Raw genomic sequence first — 15316 nt, 5'->3', positions numbered from 1 at the left:
CCAACAGAAACAGCGCAGTCTGACCCAGCCGCACTGACGGACATGACGCATCTCACAGAATCCATCACCAGAGGAATTCTCCGTCCAGCAGTGAGCTCGGTGCCGCAGTCCCGTGTATGTAACAGTGTCAGATGTAGCATTAATACAATACAATTTACAGTATTCATAAGCATGAAGTGACAAACATAGAAACATAGAAAACCTACAAAGCAATACAGGCACTTCGGCCCTCAAAGCTGTGCCGAACATGTCCTTAACTTCGACATTACCTCGGCTTACCCATAGCCCTATATTTTTCTAAGCTCCATGGACTTATCCAGGAGTCTCTTAAAAGAGCCTATTCCGGCTCCACCACTTCCGCTGGCAGCCCATTCCACGCACCACCACTTTCTGCGTTAAAAAAAAGCAATTTACTCCTGACATTTCATCTGTACCTCCTTGCAAGCACCTTCAAGCATTGCCCTCTGGTTCCAAACATTCAGCCCTCGGAAAAATCCTCTGACTATCCACACGATCAATGCCTGTAATCACCTTAAACACCTCTATCAGGTCACCTCTCATCCTTCGTCGCTCCATGGAGAAAAGGTTGAGTTTTCTCAACCTTTTCTCATAACGCATGCTCCCCACTCTAGGCAACATATTTTTAAATCTCCTCTGCACATTGTTTCCATGTCCTTCCTGTGGTGAGGCGACCAGAGCTGAGCACAGTACTCCAAGTGGGGTCTGACCAGGTTCCTATATATCTGCAACATTAAACTGCGCTCTTAATCTCATTCCCACGATTGATGAAGCCCAATACACGGTATGTCTTCTTAACCGCAAAGTCAATCTGGGCAGCAGCTCTAAGTGTCCTCCGGACACAGACCAAAGTTCCCTCCGATCCTCAACACTGCCAAAAGTCTTACAATTAATGCTATATTCTGACATCATATTTGACCTACCAAAATGAAATACCTTAACTTAACTGGGTTGAACTGCATTTGGTCCTTCTCAGGGCAGTTTTGCATTTTATCATTGTTCTGCTGTAACCTCTGATAGCCCTCCATACTACCCGCAAAACCTCCAACCTTGTGTCATCAGCATATTTACCAACCCATCCTGCACTTCCTCATTCAGGTCATTTATAAAAATCACAAAGATTAGGGGTCCCAGAGCAAATCCCTGAGGCACACCGCTGGTCACCGACCTCCATGCAGAATATGACCCGACTATAACCACTCGTTATCTTCAGTGGACAAGCCAGTTCTGGATCCACAAAGCAATGTTTCCTTGGATCCCATAGCTCCTAGCTTTCTCAGTAAAACTTGCGTGGGGTACATTATCAATAAAGATTCATTGCGTATACAGCACTGCTTCACATTGACTCACAACAAACACGTTTATTAAAAATCCACAAGTTTCATGACAGAACATCGAATTCCACGCAGTTGCCAAAATGTTACTACCAGTCGATGGTTTGATTATTACAGCTAACAGAGACAACAGCTCTTATCCAAGTGCAGACAAGCAACTGGTATAATGTCCGTTGGTGTTATAAATTCCCTGAAGGTTGGTCAAGTTAGGTCTTTATACTTTAGTGCGTAAAAGGTTGAGTGTGTACTTGATAGAGGTATTTAAAATTATGAGGGGGACAGGTAGAGTTGACGTTGGCTTTTTTTTCCTTAGAGGGTAGGGGAGATTCATGAAGAAGATATGTGTTTAGAGTTAAGGGGGCAAAAGTTTAGGGGTAACACGAGGGGGAACGTCTTTACTAAGAAAATGGTAGTTGCGTGGACCGAAATTCCAGTAGAAGTGGTAGAGGCAGGTTCTATTTTGTCATTAAAACGGATAAGTATATGGACAGGAAAGGGAAGGCGGGTTATGGGCTGAGTGCGTGTCGGTGGGACTAGATGAGAGTAAGCGTTCTGCACGGACCGGAAGGGCTGAGATAGCCTGTTCCGTGCTGTAATTGCTATATGGTTATATTGTTATATTTGCAAAACCAGTACAGCTGCGACAAGATCAGCAACACAGCAGCACGTACAACACGTACAGTGGCAGAAAGGACTCTGCCTGGTCCGCTGAATGACAGAGATATTGGCGGGATCGCTAAATTCCCGCAGCGGTTTGATTTTATATCCGGATCCCGGAATCCACAGTCCCAGTGTTTCCATTGCATTGTGGAAATGCGGGATACCTAGGACTCGACATCTGACAGTGGAAACTAGCGACAGAAACAATCTCAACACTGGAATTAAACTTCAATTCCCACCAACGGCAGCAGACACTGTGTCTTACCGGCAATTCCAAAGGCTGAAATCAAAGGGTAGTAAACTTCTCGTATCCGCCAGATGACTGGATACACCATTTCAATGAGTGGCTGTGACACTTGTTGCTTCTGGCTTCACAGCTCCGGCAGACACTCTGAGCTGATGCTTACACAGCGCCCATATTTATACAGAGGATCAGTCTCCAGATTCACGTTTGTACCCTTGACGAGCGTTCTTGTTTTCAGTCACATGAACAAACACTTAATTCAGTCCGATTGAATTAAATACTGGACCAGGTGTAAGCACTGTCCGAATGAAGACAAACACATTAAACTATTGGGCACACCTCAGCAGTGATTCAGCAGGTGTCAATATTGCAGGAACTCGAATGACAAGCTGAGCTTCGTCACGGAGCCGACACATTTTGCAGATCTTTCGTTTTCTGTTGATTATTCATCTGTAACCGGAGTTCACCGACACCGACAGATCCTTAGCTTCTGTCCCTATGGTTTCCATTTTGTACTGTCCTTCAACTCCCGTCAGTCAGACAGATAGACAGACAGACTCACACACACACACACACACACACACACACACACACACACACACACACACACACACACACACACACACACACACACACACACACACACACACAATGAGAGAGGGAAAGAGTAACACAATAGGAAGAGAGATACAATAGACAGAACAAGGTCGGGATGGGAATCGTCAAATAACCCTAATGGTGATGTACATAAACGAGGAAAATCTGCGGAATCTGGAAGTTCACGGCAGCACAAACAAAGTGTTGGAAAATATCTGCTGAACTCCTACAACTTTTTGTATGGTGCTGCAGTTGTAGACTTTTATGAACATCTCAAATCTTCTAGTGGTCAAACAGAACTTGAGAAGAAATATTGCAATCTGCAAAGGAATGGGAAGACACGTTAAATAATAATTTAAAAATAACACTGTATGTAGAGTAGGTGTAGGATATCTGGAAGCGAAGGAGAGAAAGGGAAGCATCACATTCAATGTCAGATATGAGACCGAACGAGAGAGAGAGTGTCAGACAGACACATAGACAGACAAGTAGGCAGACAGACAACCAGAGACGGATGAGTAGGTGTCTGATGTTGCTCCTGTATGTCCCAGTCTCTGGTACAGTAGATGAATGTCGGGTTCATTCCGTCACTGTCGGTCCTCTGTACGATGTGAGAGTGCTCCATTCTGTATCTTTCAATATCTGGTAGAGTCTGAGAGTGTGGTGTTCATTTTGTATCTTTCATCTCTGATACTCTATGAGAGTGCGGTGTTCCTTCTGTACGTGACAGTCTCTGGTACAGTATGAGAGTGTAGGGTTCATCTGTTCCTGCTGGTCCATGATAGAGTGTGAGAGTGTGGATTTCATTCTGTATCTCTGTGTCTCTTCTACAGTGTGAGAGTGTGGATTTCATTCTGCATCTCGTTGACTTTTCTGCACAGTGAGTGTCGGTTTAATACTATGCGTATTCGTCTCTAGTACAGTGTGAGAGTATGGGGTTTATTCAGTACCTGTCTTTCTCTTCTACAGTGTAACAGTGTGGATTTCATATTGTACCTCGCAGTCTCTTCTGCAGTGTGAGTGTTTGGGGTTCATTGTGTATCTTTCGGTCTCTGAAAAACGTGAGGGTGAAGGGATCATATTTTTTTTCTTTTTGCTTTTGTCCCATAAATCTAATATTAAATCATCCTGTACAATTAGCAGCATTTTTTATTCAAACTACATTTTGCACAACTATACCAAGCTACCTCCAGATGACACCCCCAAATTCATTATACACACTGACAGCCGAACGATAGTAGTTATGTTGGAATAGTACTGCAAAAGTCTTTCAGGCGGAAACAGAACAACCGACTGACAATGTCAATGTTCACACCTAATTCTTAACATACGCTATTGCATGAACTTCAGTAGTTCTAGATTCGGAACGGTTCTACGTTATTCAATTATGTAACTGTGGTCGTAGTAGTTGAATTACGGAATGCGGAGTGACGTATAACCGCTGTAGTGAAAGGTAGATGATAAGGTGCAACATCAAAAATAGGCAGATTGTGAAGCCAACTGTACATCATATAATACTAATTCTATAATAGTATAATAAATGTTGTTATTAAGCCCCTTAATACGTGTTTTCAGGGTGATGTCGTATTCACTCCTGTATCTTTGCTACTTTTTCCCCGGAAGTGGTGGTAGGAGCGTAGTTTTGAATATTTTCATGCTGCTGTTCGCAGACATTTGACAAATAAAGGTCTAAAAGTTTCCAGAGGTTATACCGCGATATGGAGTTTGGATTCTTAAGAATTCATGCCTGACGTTGAAAGCAGAAGTGCGCTTGCACATCACGTCCTCCTAATGTCAATGTTACTGTGTCTGCCTGTCCCTTTGGCGGAATGGCCAGACTGTGCACTACGCTTCATGTTCATGCAGGCAAGTGTTTCCATAGATCCAGCAGAGCTACCTGCTCCGGCATTCACTTCCGTCGGTCAACAGAATCAAATCTCAATTCGGCTGCTAAATTCCCACCGTAATGGGTGCTTACCTTCAGAGATCTGTCCATGTGCTTCCGGGATACCTCTGGTCCACCATTGTACTTCACATTCCACCATTTGATATGGATCTCCTGGCCTTACGTAGACATTTTGTCTGCATTGTGTCTGCACTTGTGCATTGCCCTGCATCCTCCAGATTTCAAGGGGAAAGTTTTTCGTTTTACATCTATCTGTGAACTTATTGAACACAGAACCTAGAATAGTACAGCAGAATACAGGCCCTTCGAGCCACAATGTTGTGCAGACCCTCAAACACTGCCTCACACATAACCCCACCCTAAACTAAATTCCTCCATCTACCTGCCTAGTAGTCTCTTAAACTTCACTGGTGTATCTGCCCCCACCACTGACTCAGGCAGTGCATTCCACGCACCAACCACTCTCTGAATAAAAGACCTTCCTCCAATATCCCTTTTTAACGTTCCACCCCTTATCTTAAAGCCATGTCCTCTTGCACTGAGCAGTGGTGCTCCGGGGAAAGGGCGCTGGTTGTCCACTCTATCTATTCCTCTTAATGTCTTGTATACCTCTATCTCTCCAAAGAGTAAAGCCCTAGGTCCCTCAATCTCTGATCATAATCCATAGTCTCTAAACCAGGCAGCATCCTGGTAAATCTCCTCTGTACCCTTCATGACTTTTTAAATTTCAAACATCAACCATACCCTCCTCCCCTCCAAGAACAAATACACGAATATTAATGCATATCCTATCAGAATATTAATTCGGCAATGATCATCTTTTGGGGAGAATGTAATTCATCCTCAGCCCATTGCGCTGTACAGACGGTGTTTGCATGATGGCTGAATTTTGTCACATTGCATTGCGAGTAGGCCGAAGCTGTGAGCTCCCGTGACGGTAAGTAAACGGACCCTGCGATCAGAAAAGCAGCGAGTTATTGTAATTTGTACATACAGTGTTGGAGATCTAAAGATGTCTTTCCAATGTAACATAATCCCACAGGACTCTCCACAACAAACATATTATTCCTACAGGATTGACCAGAAATGAGGTATGATTTTCATTTCAGGTCGAGCTCCTTTCGACACAAGGGGTGGAATGGCAGAACAACCCACTGTGAGTGAGATCGCATTCCCAGTGCACCAGTCCCACCCGGCCACAGTGGAGAAATTCACCTGGTCCCGGAGTCGGTCAGAGTTGTTCCTGGAATCTGGCACCGGCTCTTGCTGCTCCACATACAAGAGCAAAGGATCCATTCTGAACGTGAACAGGGAGTCAGACTCAGAAGGTCATAACTGCCACCGATATGACACTGAAACTGAACACTGCAATTTCCCTGTCACCCATCGCCTCTTTCCTCCTTCTGTCACCGATGCACACAAAGGACGGTATCCCTCTGCCAATGAACGTGACATTCAGCTCGCGTTGGGTCAATGGAAGGAGGGCTCTGCAGTCACATTTTACTCCTAGTATTCAAAATTTGACTCCGAATATTAGTCCGAGACGTCCGGTGTCAGAGCGCAGCAGATTGTAAGTCAGATTCTCAGACAACAGCCCGAGTGACATGACAATATCGATGACTTTTGTCTGTACCAAACTATACGAATTTATTTAAGTTCAAAATCTGACTAAACTCTGCTGTGCTCTGACGCCGTAGCAATGGACCTGGCTCTGAGCCGCTGTATATAAGGGTAAAGTCAGGCAGTATTGTAGTGATAGGCGACTCGATAGATAGGGGGACAGTCAGGAGACTATGACAGCAAATACACAAGGTTGGTGTGCTGCTTCCGGGACGCAAGGTTCCAGGATGCATCGGAGTGACTCAAGGATATCATCAAGCTGAAAGCTGAACAGTCAGAGCTTGTGAAGTGTGTTGGCATGAATGACACAGGCAAAATGAGGAAGAGCTTCACGCAGTGAGTATGTAGAGTTGGGAATGTGCCTGAACAGAAGGACCTCCATACGTACTTATCTCCGGATTACTTCTGCTGAATCGAGCTGGCGCAAGTCGGAATGGTATGAATGTGTGTCTGAGGGACGATAGTGCAGGCTGCAGGGTTTTAACTCCTTGGGGTATTGGAATGCTTTTTCGGGGAATGGGTGATCCGTACAAGAGGGACGGATTCCATCGGAACTGGAGAAGAACTAATGGTAAACACAAAGTACACCGCAGATGTTGTGGTTAAGTCAACACGTACAAACACGCTGGATGAACTCAGCATGTTATTATTCCTGCAAGCGTAAGTGCTGCACCACTCCCGACAACTTCTCTCTTACCACAATTCAGGGCCCCAAACTGACCTTCCAGGTGAGGCAACATTTCACTTGTGAGTGTGCTGGGGTCAACTATTACATCCGGTGCTCCCGGTGCGGCCTCCTCTACATCGGCAATACCCAACGCAGATTGGGGGACCGCTTTGTCGGGCACCTCCTCCCCGTCCGCCACAACAGACAGGACCTGCCGGTTGCCACCTACTTCCACTCTGCTTCTCATTCCCATTCGAATATGTCCATACATGGCATCCTCTACTGCCACAATAAGCCAAACTCAAGTTGGAGGAGCAACACCTCATATACAGTCTGGGTAGTCTCCGGCCCCTTGTTATGAACATCGAATTCTCCAACTTCCTTCAATTCCCTCCCTCGACCTTGCCCCATCCCACTTCCATTCTGCCTCCTAGCTGCCTATCACCTCTTATGACTCTGCCTTCTTCTAGTACCCATAGTGTTTTCCCCTTAGATTCCTGCTTCACCTCTCCTGCCTATCACCTCCCTGTTTCCCTTCCCCCACACTTTGATCTTTCATCTGATTAGTTTTTCACCTGGCACCTACTAGCGTTCTCCTTCCCACCCTCCCTCCACCTTAGTTACAGGGCCCCTGTCACCTCCCTCTTCATTCCTGACGAAGCATCTCGGCCCGAAACGGTAACTTCTCTCTTCAGCGGATGCTGCCCGACCTGCTGAGTTCAACCAGCGTGTTTGTCAGGGGAACTAATACCCTGGCCGGAAGTTTAGGTACTGCTTGTCGAGGGTATAAACTAATTTTTCCATGCGCTAGGAACGAGAGCACCGGATCAAAAAAATGAAGAAAGGCGGAGGCAAAATTCAATTAAGCTATTTGATGGGTTGAAATGAGACTTTTAATGTGACGAATACATTACAGTGCCCAGACGGAGAGCGGTTCAAGAATGGATGATGACTATATAAGGTTTTCATAAGTTTAGAAAGCGCAGAGTTGGAGGTAAAAAAAAAACGTGGAGTTGTACGTCTAATCAGGGACAATATTACAGTGTCTTACATTCACCTACGGACTTGGCCTCTACATCTATCACATTCTCGACTGTCTGGAGAAAGAAAAATCTTCCTCACGTCCTTTGTAAAAGTTCGCCCTTCAATTCTGAGGCTGTCCCCTTTAGTTCTGGACACATCACCACCAGAAACATCCTCTGCACATCCACCTTATCCGCGGTTGTGCGGGGTTTTTGCTGTCTAGTTGTTGTAAAGGACTTTCACATCAGAACATGCTGCCAACAGTTACAAAGAACTCCGCCCTTACAATCCAGTGCTAGCTCTTGACGTGGTCTCAACTCTTGGGACATTGTGCTAGTTGTAATAAGGTCTCTACTCTTATAGTACGATGCTGTTGTCGTAAAGATCTATATCCTTACAGTACGTTGCCATTTGTCGTAAACATGTGTACCTTGCAGTGCGGAGCAAGCTGTTGTAAAGATGAATTGCCTTACAGAATGGTACCGACTATTGCAGAGATGTCTGTCTTCGGTCTGGTGCCAACTCTTTTAGAGGTGTGTGTCCTCCTCATACCGTGCATGGTGTTGCAAATGCTAATACCACTAGAACACAATACTGATGATGTTTTTTTTAATCACAGTTACAGTGCAAAACTGGGATTGTCCAGGTATAGGTATTCAGTGTTATGTTTTGAAAACAAATCTACTCTTGTGTTGTAGTCTTGTACTGGTCTGTGCCCTTACTGACCGGTGCATCCTCTGGCAGCTGGGTCTGCTTGGAATACAGTGTAAGTGACTTTACAGAGGTGTGCCCTTATTTAATAAACTGATCTTCTCGGTCCAGATAGATTACAATTCTCCTGGAGATCAGACTAAGTGCTTGATGTTATTAGTAGCCATGGGATCACTGTGGGTGGGGTAGATCATCCAGCCCATCAAAACTATTCTAGCTCCTGCTACAACAACATTAATACCGTCCCATTCCGCACTTTCATCCGACAGCTCGACAGCTGTATTTTCGTCAATAACGTTCCCAGTTCCTCTTTGACCATGCTGATTGCTTGTTCCCCCCCAACCCTGCAGGCCACTCCACAGTATTTAGAACACATGCTTTCTCAAGGAACTGAGCAAATTGCAAAAGAACAAATCGCAGCGTTGAATAATGCACCACCTCCCCACACCAGTACTGAACTGCCTTACGTTATGCCTGCCTTGGGCATATCCGACCGTCTAGCTCATTTCCAGTTACTTGTGAATGAACAACAAGGGTTTGCTGGTGGCATTTTAGCACAACGACATGGGGGCCGCAGCCTACCCATTGGACATTATTCTGTAAAATTACACCTGTTGTAAGACGCATGACTGGTTTTCTAAGATCTGTCACCGACGCAGCAGTTACGGTAGAAAAGTCTAATCCTATTGCATTGGATCACCTTGATGAAGGGTCGAGGCCCGAAACGTCTCTTTTAGATAGATGCTGCATGGCCTGTTGAGTTCCTCCAGGATCTTCTGTGTATTACTTTGACTTCCAGCATCTGCAGATTCTTCTTGTTTCTGATAGGACCCAGACAGCAGTAAGCATCAGGAGGACATGTAATGCATTCACACAACAAAATTAACCGCAGGTCTTTAGCGTCTCTGGAATGTGATTGTCTTGTCAGTTAATCTTGCCGGACAGTTCCGTTGTCACTCAAACTGTATGAGATATACGGGTGTTGTATAACGCTGATCGGTTGCAGGACGGGGTATCAGTGAGATATAAACAGGATCCACGACCGAGTAGCGAGGGATTTTTGTAATCCACTGGTAGATATCAATTACCACCCGTGTTAACCACAGAAATATAAAACTCCCGGTTATACTCAACAGTAAAACGACCGATTTCCTTCGACTCTCCGTCTCCGGATCCTTGTCATTCTTTCCGTCGCTGCGACCCCGGAGTCCCATCTGGACTTTATTGGCGAAAAAAATCCGTCTAACGGTCAGAACATTGAACAATAAAATCAGAAAGAACGGGAGACAAGGCATGAAAATGCGATGAATCATCTCAAATGCGGCCCACGAGGGGGACGTAGAGAAACTCGCTTTGATCACGCAACCATGGAAAACTCCATTAATTATCTTCGTAGGTTGCAATGTGTAGAAAGGGATACTTTCTAAACAACCCAGGACACTCACTGTTCCGATAACCACAGCCGCTGTTCTTTCCGTGCAATATTTTATTTTCAGCTTTGCACAACAAATGGCCACAAATCTGTCACAGGTGAACGCGACTGTCAGCCAGACAGAGATCCCGGTGCTGGCTAAAAGCAGGCAATAAACGACCCTGCAAACGGAAGACAGAAAATCTGAAATATATCATAACAGTCCACTTCAGTAGAGGTTCAGAGATAACGACCATGAGATCAGCCACTGCCATTCCCAATAGGTAGCGAGTGACACATATGGAGAGACCGCACTTTCCCCGGAACAGGATAACAACCACCACCAGGTTAACTGCAAGAGAGAGCAAGGAAATTACTGACGAGTTCAGGAAATTGAGCAGCAGTGTGATAGACACAGATTAGACCTTGCCAAGAGTTTTGTAAATTTGGTAAATCTGGATAAAATTATCAAAACCCGTGGGAGCAGAGCTGCTTAAAGGGTTCCTCGGCCGCAGTGAAGGATGGACATTAAATAACCGCATCACCGGTCCGGAGGAGCACAGGAACAAAATGAATTCCTCATCTGCAGTTCCATCTGCTCACATTTTTAAAATAAATGAACCTTTCGCGTTGTTCCATTATTCCGTCACACAATTCACACGCAATTTCTTTGGACAGAACCACAGAAGGACGGCTGGTCCTCACAGATGCAATACAGCCCGTGTCCTCTTGTGCCGATATTTCAATTCACCATTATTTCATGACATCGGGGCAGCGGAGAAGATTTCAAACAAAGGCATACAATATGGAGCGCTGACTGCTACGAAAGATGCAGTAGAGCCGGTGTCCTCCTGTGCAGACATTTCTGATCTCCATTATTCCATGACATCGAGGCAGCGGAAAGGATTTCAATCAAAAGCAGCATCTCGGCTACAATATGGAGCGCTGACTGCTACGAAAGTGATGGGATTAATATTGTCAGCGCGGGGACGGAAGGCAGGTGGCTGTGGAAACAAGTAGCGAGAGAAACACTTCGGGACATCGGAATTAACTCTCAGATTCTGCCGTTTACAAGGGTGTCAGTGGCTTACCGGGAATTCCAACGGCAGAAATAACCGGGTGGTAAATGTCTTCTATCCGCCAGATTACAGGATACCCCATCTGAGTGACCCAGGGAAAACTATTGCTCTGAATTCCACAGCTCGGCAAGACACTCTGGCTTACGTTCTGTAACAGGCTCTGATTTATACAGGAAATCCATCTCCAGTGACAGGGTCCCAAATCTGACCATTGTTATTGAACAAACAAATTACATCACCGGCAGTGTCTCAGGTGCAAATAATGTGGAAATGTAACAGGATCACGTCACTATCAATTGGCTTTACCTCAGTCTGATCCCTCTGTGTATTTCGACCAAAATGTGTAAATAAGACCAGTAAGTGATCAATTAGAGGCTTCATTTACAGCTTTCCACAGTTGTATTGACAGCGGTCACGACTGTTCCCATTTTCCAAACTGACACTTTCACTATGGTTCTCGATCCACAAACATTGGGGAATCGATGCTTCCAGAATTTTCAGCAATTTTCACTGTCCACCTTCTGTTTCATCTACAGAGAGTTCCGATTTCCCCTCAGTGTGATCTGTATACAGAAACACATGAAAACCCTCACGGTCGCCTCCTGCAGACCTTCAGTTAATATCATTCACATTTTCTTTTTCATTCAGCAGCTCTACTTTGAACGCTCAGGCAAGAAACCCACCCCATCCCGTTACACTATGTGCCATCAGTCATAAAACATAGGCGCTGTGTACAGAGACCCCCTGTCCAGATCTGCATCAGACCTGGAGGACAACGATGTTTAAGTCATTTTGATCAGCTTCCGCAGTGCAATAACTATTCCCGATACCTGCATGTTCAGAGCTGTCCACGGATCCCTCTAGCTCTTCAACTATGTTCCCCAAATCTGTAGGATCTGAACGTGTGTGTGTGTGTGTGTGTGTGTGTGTGCATCTGTGTGTGGATATGTGTATTTGTGTGGAGCTGTGTTTGGTCTGTGTGTGTGTGTGAGAAACAGAGAGAGAATCGTATAATGTAATCAGTATCAGGCTGATGAATGCTTCCTCTCTCTCTCTCTCTCTCTCTCTCTCTCTCTCTCTCTCTCTCTCTCTCTCTCTCTCTCTCTCTCTCTCTCTCTCTCTCTCTCTCTCACACACACACACACACACACAAATAAAAGACGATTTCCCACTCTTTCTCTTTTCTCTTCCCACTCCGACCGCGTTAAACAATGTACTTAGCGGTTGAGTCGGCATGACGATTAAGGGATAGAAAAGATAAAAGTGACGAAACAGTTGAAGGGCAATTTTGTAGAATCGAGAAATATACATAGCAGAATGAAACAATAAAGAGTGTACAGTGGGAGAACGGAAAATCTGCAGAATCTGCCAGAGAGAAAAACATTCAGCTTTTCGAAGGTTTCAAGTTGAAAATGAAGTCAGGGTTGATATGAAGTTTACATGAAATGCAGCATTATTGTCAGAGAACGACTGCTGAGCAGAAACAATCAACAAACGGGAGACATTCATCAGATAATACGAGAGTGTGTGTTTCATTCTCCACCTGCCTGTCGCCGGTATAATGTGAAGAGGGGCGGTTTATTCTGTACCCACCAGTCCCCTGTGGGGAGGGGGTGTTCAGATTTTTAGATATAATTTCCTGATACAGACTGAGAGTGAGGGGTTCTTCAGTTCTCACACCCTGGTTCAGAGTGACAGTGTGTATTTCATTTTATTCATTTATTTTTTGCTACAGTGTGAGAGTGTGGGTTCCAGTCTGTATCTGTCAGTCTCTGACACAGTGTGAGTGTGTGGGTTTCATTCTGTATCTGTCAGTCTCTGTCACAGTGTGAGGGTGTGGGTTTCATTCTGTATCTGTCAGTCTCTGCTACAGCGTGAGTAGGTGGGTTCCAGTCTGTATCTGTCGGTCTCTGTTACAATGTGAGAGTGAGGGTTTCATTCTGTATCCAATGAAAATAAAACTCACAAAGGCAGCACGTTTCATGTTCCAGCAGCATTTATGTGAATACGTTTCTCTCAACAACACCAAATTGCTCCCTTTGCCGGTATCTCTGGTCTGTTATGTTTGCCGGTTCTTTCATTCTTTTCTTAATGTGCCCCAGGGTGTGAGTTTATTCGAGTAATGTCCCAAAGATAAGTAATATAATGTTCATTTCAATTTTCTGATGGCAGCTTCATACTGCCCTGTATCGCGTCATCCGTGTTCGCTGATTAAATAACAACAGTCTTGCTCTGTGTGGTTCTGAGAGAGTTTGTGATTAGGAATGTGAGGGAAGTCACGTGTCACATTTGATCGAAGTGTCACTCCGGCAGCAAACCCACCCCACCCTATCGAACAATGTGCCCCCGGAGATAAAACATACCCTCTGTGTTCACTGACACTCTGTCCAGTTCTCCAGCAGCCCTAGCGACATAAATACTTGCTTCTTTTAGATCAGCATCCCGCGTGTGATATGTGTTGTTTGATTCTTTGAAGTCCATGCTGTGACCCTTCCCTCCATCTCTTAATCTATCTTCCCCACATCGGTAGTATCTGTCCGTGTATCTGTGTGCGTGTTAAAGTGTGTGTGTGTGTGTGTGTGCAGAGGCATCTCTCTCTCTCTCTCTCTCTCTCTCTCTCTCTCTCTCTCTCTCTCTCTCTCTCTCTCTCTCTCTCTCTCTCTCTCTCTCTCTCTCTCTCTCTCTCTCTCCCTCTCCCTCTCTCTCTCTAACCAGGTAACTGTATTACATTATTCACCGACGGCCCTGTTCATGCCTTTCTCTTCCATGACTGGACGTGTTGTACAGAGTCTGCATATTGAATAAGCGACAGGGAAAAAATGAAGTGACATTGAAACTGTTGCGGGACCATATTGCAGAAATAAGATACTTTCATAGCAGTACGAGATGAATAAAGCAGTGATTTTGGAGAACAGAGACTAATAGTTCAGACTGCTGGACAGAAAAGGATTCAGGATGCAGTAGGTTTCGAGCTGCAAATGAAGACAGGATTGATATGAAATCCACATAAATTAGTGATAGAGATTGACAGCAGGGCCGAGACAGTCAACAAACTGGAGACATTTATTCGAGTGTGCGTTTCAGTCTCTACCAGCTTGCCGCGGGTATAGTGTGAGGAGAAGTGGTTCATTTTGTACTCAACGGCCTCAATACACTAAGAAAGTGCAGGATTCATTTTGTGCATATCAATGGTACAGACTGAGAGTGTGGGGATCTGAAGGTGTCACTTCCAGGATCGGTGTTAGTGTATGCATTTATTTATGTACATACCAGTCTCTGCTACAGGGTGAAATTGTGTTGTCACCGTCTTGTGTGCGCGGGTGTATTTTGCTCATTCTTATCCGCTGTTCCTCTGATTTAGAAAACACACTTAAATTATGTTCGCTATTCCCTGAGCTTATTTTAGAACGGAAGACTTCTGCAGTTGGTTTCAGTTAAAATTGTGACATGCATCTTGAACTTATGAATGATGACATTTGTATTGAGCAGCACATTCAGCGTCACAGAGTTAATTAGCAACAAGTGCATTCGACCTGACATAGTTCTGCATGCTAATTGTGTCACGGTCAGATCCGTTGGCTCCTCATTTCAGTTATTTTCCTTTTCCCCGTATTACACCGGACACTTTGATTAACGCACCTGATTCTTATTCGAAACGGCAGGATAAAACTCCGGCTTACATCTACTCGGCTCCTGGACCGTCACCTCAGTCAGTGCGGCAATGCACGTTCCGGCCGCCGAGAATAGTGGACTCTAAGTGGCTTCGAGAATTCCGTCGTTTTCGTATCCAGCTGAGTTTTGCCGGCTGTTTGCTCCTACTCGGAGACAAGATACGAATTACCTGTCGTTTTCGTGTACAGCTAAGAACTGCCGGACCTTTACCGCCACTCTGAGCCAAGTTAAGAATTGCCTGCCGTTGTTTGGTTTTGTCGTCTCGTGTCCAGCTGAGGATTCCAGGCCGTTTGCCGCCACTCCGAGCCAAGATACGAATCAGCTGTCGTCTGGTTTTGTCTGTGTCCAAATTCCAGTCCCGATTCTGTGTCCAA

Source organism: Hypanus sabinus, unplaced genomic scaffold (assembly GCF_030144855.1).
Source record: "Hypanus sabinus isolate sHypSab1 unplaced genomic scaffold, sHypSab1.hap1 scaffold_180, whole genome shotgun sequence".
Taxonomy (NCBI): domain Eukaryota; kingdom Metazoa; phylum Chordata; class Chondrichthyes; order Myliobatiformes; family Dasyatidae; genus Hypanus; species Hypanus sabinus.
Note: the sequence above shows the minus strand (reverse complement) of the source record.